The sequence below is a fragment of the Hippocampus bargibanti genome, linkage group LG01 (assembly GCF_051943395.1).
Source record: "Hippocampus bargibanti isolate YZ-2025 linkage group LG01, ASM5194339v1, whole genome shotgun sequence".
In the NCBI taxonomy this organism is placed as follows: Eukaryota; Metazoa; Chordata; class Actinopteri; order Syngnathiformes; family Syngnathidae; genus Hippocampus; species Hippocampus bargibanti.
In genome coordinates this window covers 27119476-27125173 of record NC_142734.1, presented here as the reverse complement: position 1 = coordinate 27125173, position 5698 = coordinate 27119476, and positions in this window count along the sequence as shown.

The window sequence follows — 5698 nt, the reverse complement described above, 5'->3', positions numbered from 1 at the left end:
TAGTACTTTATTACATTATTTCTATTAATATTTTTAGTATCATTTTTTTATTTATTATTTATTATTCTAATTATTATTATTATTATTTTTTCATATTATTTTTATCCAGCTACCTTCATGTCAAAGAGGTCATGAAGTTGCTGGTGTAAAAGAAGAGGATGCACAAAACTGGGTTAGATGGAGGACAGTGATTCACTGTGGCGGACCCTGAAGGGAAAAGTCGAAAGTAAAAGAAGATTTTCATTATTATTTTTGTTATTATATTACACAAACAACAATCTGCACTCACACCTGTAGACAATTTGGAATGTTCAATCAACCTGCCTTGCACGTTTTTTTGCACGTAGCGAGAATCTCCAAACTCCACACAAGAAAGGCGGGAGCCGGAATGTAACCCACGACATCTGCACTGTGAGGTTGACGCGCTAACCAGTCGTGTTCTAACAATAAGTGTTCAGCCTTTTCTCTTTCGTGAACTGATACACTGACCTGCTAGCGTTGCTAAGCAACAGGGAGGGACCCCCGCGGCGGACATGTTGTTCCGAACCAAGGTCATGGCGGCAGTTTCCTTCCCACGTATGGTGGTAACGAAGGCCGTTTCACTATTTGGTAAAGGAAATTATTAATTATTAATATTAATTAATTATGATGAAATTTACATTGACAACATGGACGCAATTGGCGAATGGAAAGTGAATCATGTGAAATCGGAACTTTGAAACACAAACATGATTGTGGTGAAAACGTTCAGGTGATCGTTTTGATGACTCCTTTTTTCTATGAGTCAGATCCTGATAGTGGCTACCTCATGTTGGTGGACTCTGAGGCTTGATCTGCTTTTAAGCTAGCATAGTCACAGGGAAAGGCACGGGTGAGCATTTTCAACGCTTAGCGTAGCTGATAGCTAGTTTGCTTTCCATCGACTGTCTCCATTTTGGGCTCCGCCCGACTTAGTGAGACTGTCTACAGCAGGGGTGTCAAACTCATTTCTCATCGTGGGGCACATATGGCCTCGGTAGATGTCAAGTGGGCCGGACCATTAAAATTATACCATACATGCTATAAATAACCAAATATCATTCCTGCAATACCGAAACTTGTTGAAAACGGTTAGGTTAGAATATTACAAGCTAATACAGTAAAGTCTCGTTATATCGATATTCAAGGGAGTCCGAAAAAATATCAATATAACCGGGACTATCGCTATATCCGACCCTGTTTGCATGTAATTTTCTCCGTGCGTGCATAGAAATAGTATCGATATAACCGGGACTATCGATATATCCGATATCGATATAACGAGACTTTACTGTATTAGCGTTAAAAGTTACATTTAATCTTTCAACAATTTTGAAAGGAATTAAATATTTTGAACTTAGTATTTTAAGGTTTATCTTGAGCAATATTTAATATGGCTAAATAAATGTATCTATTTCCTTAAAAATACACCGAGCACAAATGTTTCCCACGCCTCTCTGTAAAAAATATGACATGGTTCATTGTTTTCATTGAACATTCTACCCTCATCTACTTTTCTCTGTTTGGATAATGAAATTTCGGCTAATGTGGGTGTTGTAAATGCGGTTGAAAAAGAAGACCGCTGTTTTCTTCTACGTTGATCGAAACAGTACCACTCTGCCCACTATTGGACAATCCTTGAATTGCACCTCATTAAAAATATCAATTCCATGTAATTTTTGCATTTTTTTTCCCACTTTTAAATTATCCTGAGGGCCTGATCAAACCGCCTTGGTGGCCGGAACCGGCCCGCGGGCCGTATGTTTGACACCCCTGGTCCACAGTTTAAAAATTCAGCGGCTGAGTTCGTTGCTCCTAATGTCAATTGTTTCAATCCGGAATCTGATTTGCGTTGCGGTTTGTGGGATGGGTCCGGTCGCTTTCTCGTGCGGTTTTTGGAGATGAGGATGTGGCCGCTGCCGCTCGATCGCAATTGCCGCACGTGATTTTGAGGCGGAAGGCGTGTGAGTGAATGGACTGTTTGACAATTTGCTTTGCGAAGTAGCCTTCAGCGCTCCCTGGGGAGTGGTCTCCAGATTGCAGTGGCACGTCCATCCAGGTTTTACCCTGTCGCTGGAGGAGTTTTTGGTATGCTCAAAGTAGGTTTGATAGTTTCTTGGTGAGAAGGAAGGTGATTTGGGTTTTTTTGTTTTCAGCAGATCCTGACAGATGCCAAATGGGCTTGATTAATATTCATGAGCTGTTCATGTCTGTAATCCGTTTTGAATTGATTCCTTTCAATGTATCAGGAAGTGAGCATCCAAATGGACCGGGAAGTATTTTAGGGACTTCAGAGGCAGGGGAAAATGGATGTGGTAATGGTCGGCTTATTTGCCGGCTGACTCGTAATGGCCAAGTTTCCTTTCTCTCTCTCTCTCTCTCTCTCTCTCTCTCTCTCTCTCTCTCTCTCTCTCTCTCTCTCTCTCTCTCTCTCTCTCTCTCTCTCTCTCTCTCTCTCTTACATTTACATAATTTGGCAAATTTACATGTTATTTTGTTGTGGGGGTTTCCCAACAACATACAGTATCTACATAAATACATACAGTCAAACCTCATTTTCGAATGTCTCGTTTCTAGACCAATTCAGTTTTCGATCAAAGATTTAGTGTAGTCTTGATGCCTCGGTTTGCAACCAAAAAATTGTTCTCGAGCAAAGTGAGTGCACCTGAATGCACCACTGGACTCCCCTCCGCTTCCTTATACGTCACTTTCTCATGTCAGGTCTCCTTGTGATCAATGCATTAGTATTGTTGAATAAATATGTTTTTAATTAAAAAGCAGACATGTTTGGCTGATATCTCTGCAACTCGGATGTTATTCTCGTGTAGTGTTATACAGTGAGACCTCGGTTTACGAACCCCTTGGCTTACAAACTTTTCGGTTTACGAACGTTACATTTATGAAAATTTTACCTCGGCAGACAAACTATTTTTCGGGATACACACGGAGCCGCCACAATGAGTGATGTGTCGTTCGCGAACGAGCCCGTTCTCCTAACAAGAAAATGGTGGCCACCGTGTTTGTCCTCTATTCCCCGCCCCCAGTCTTAAAGTCGTTAAAGCCACGTGATTGGTCAAGAACGCAGCAGTGGGGGATCGGGTTACAGACAGAGAGTGATGCCGTTTTCCAAAAAACAAAATGACGTCTTCAATTAAAGCCACGTGATTGGTCAAGAACCGAGCAGTGGGTGGGGTTAAACATTAAAGGCCATTGTATTAGGCCAAAACATATAGCATTCGGCAGTAACATATTTGTAGACAGTATGTATTTGGTGCAAGGATTAAGTGGTGAATGATGATATTACAATTTAGCCAGTGGACACCCTCATTTGTTGAGGAAAATAAACTGGGGTATGAGAGCATCCACTGGATTTGAGCAAACACATACAATACTGTATATGCAAAAATATCTAAAAAAAAATTAAAACGCCTGTATGTCATATTTCTCCTCTCAGTGATTTTAGGTCTGCCATTTTCCACTCTTACCATTAGAAATGAGTCCTTGGAAAACACGCAAGTGCGTCATGCAAAATTCCACATCCCACCATCATCCCACAATGAACATCGGGTCATCTTTTTTAATATTTTTGGTCCCCTAAAGGTAGCTACTCTAACCATCGGTAGATAGATTAGATCGATTAGATATGTAAAAAGAGATTAGATAGCTATAAAGCCAGACAGCCAGATATACGTATTAGATAGTTAGCTAGCTAGATGAATGGCGAGGTCTTTCGATAGCTAGGTGAATGACTATATAACTAGCAAGGTGAATGGCTAGGTATCAAGATAACTTGCTAGATGAATGGCTAGGTAGCTATATAGCTAGCTAGATGAATGGCTAGGTAGCTAGGTAGGGAGATAGGTAGATGGCTAGATCGGGAGGTAGATGACTCGTTTGGTAGATAGATGGCTAGATCGTTAGGTAGATGGCTAGACTGGTACGTAGACAGCTAGATAAGTAGGTAGATGGCTAGATAGGTAGGTAGATGGCTAGATAGCTAGGTAGATGGCTAGATAGGTATGTAAATGGATATATACAGCTAGATGGTTAGATGGAGGGATGAATGGCTAGATAGTGGAGTTAGCTTGCTCGATAGCTCAACAGATAGATAGATAGATAGATAGATAGATAGATAGATAGATAGATAGATAGATAGATAGATAGATAGATAGATAGATAGATAATGTAATGTCTCTGTAATAGGATTAAGACCCCCCCCCCTCAACCCCCACACTCATACACACACGCTCACACACATTCCTATTTCAATGGTTTTGTGAGGTCCGGACAACTCCAGATAAGGAGTGAGGAGCTCCGTTGCTGATAAGCTTAGAGAACTAGTGTTACATTTGAACACTAAATGTCACCCGTTTCCCACTTCAACTTCTTTAAGAAACAATGAAATAAAAAGTGGACTTGAAACTGAAATAGCAGGAGTGAGGTTTCTGAATGTGTAAATTCAAAGTCCTCTCCCCTGTCGTGAATTTGGTTAAAATATCGTTTTACCTCTTGTGGTATGAACTTTTCCCTCTCATTAAACACACACACACACACACACACACGCACACACACACACACACACGCACACACACACACATACACACACACACACACGCACACACACACACACATAGTGAGTAAAAAGTGCGTGTATCCAAGTGAAATGAAAATACACACCAAAAAAATCATTTTGGGTGAATTTGTGAGGACCTTTCTGAAACTTTAACAGACGCATATATAGACCCCCTAGAAGCCTTTAGAATGAAAAACTTGTGAGGACCGGCCAAAAGGTCCTCACTTGTCAAAAATGTCCTCACTATGGTATAAAATTTTAGTGGTCCTCACACGACTAGTCATACAAACCCACACACACACTCACACACACGCATGGGAAGAGATTAGTGTCCATTAGCCTTCCAGGGATCTTGTGATGCTTTTGTGGTGGTGGGCAGGAGGGGGGGCCGCCTTTAGGTTAAAGATGGAGTGTGCAATCATTCTTGTCTTGTGTGTTTCAGAGATTGGTAGGGCTGAGGCACATTGATTTGGTTTTTTTTCTGTATTTTTTTCAGGTGGTGGCTGGGGTCGTGGGGAATTTTACTGTTTCAGATGATATTATTACCAGGCCTGAATGTTTCTCTTTCTGACTGGCAACCAGTCTTTGGTTTGTTGACATGTACCCTGATACTGACGGGTGACTAGCCTGTTGTTGGTCCATTTGTGCTTTTCATGCGTGCAAAAGTAAAAAACAAAAAACACACAAATGACAGATGGAAGATTCATTTTATGATTTGAGGACTGTTTTTTTTTAACTACTGAAAAACATTCAGGCCAGGAAACGTAATAAAAATACATTCCAGAAGAAGTCATCATGGTCTTTTTTTTTCCACATGCAGCGTCACCCCGACGGAGCCAACGGCGCCGCGGCTCGGAGCCCCTCACCATGGAAACTGTGTTCCCAATCGTCATGACAACCGTCAAGCGGGAAGAAGCACAAAGCCACGAAAAGAGGGGAAAGAGGAAAGCAGCGTAATCAAGGTTGACACTTGGAGAGGTCGCACTACCCCCCCTGCCCCCTTGTCACCCACCCTTTCTACTTGTCTTCCTGAGCTCGTCTGAGTTGAAGAATCGTCTCGCTCATAAGGGTGCGAAACTCTCAGCTCGCTCTCGCGCGCTCGAAATA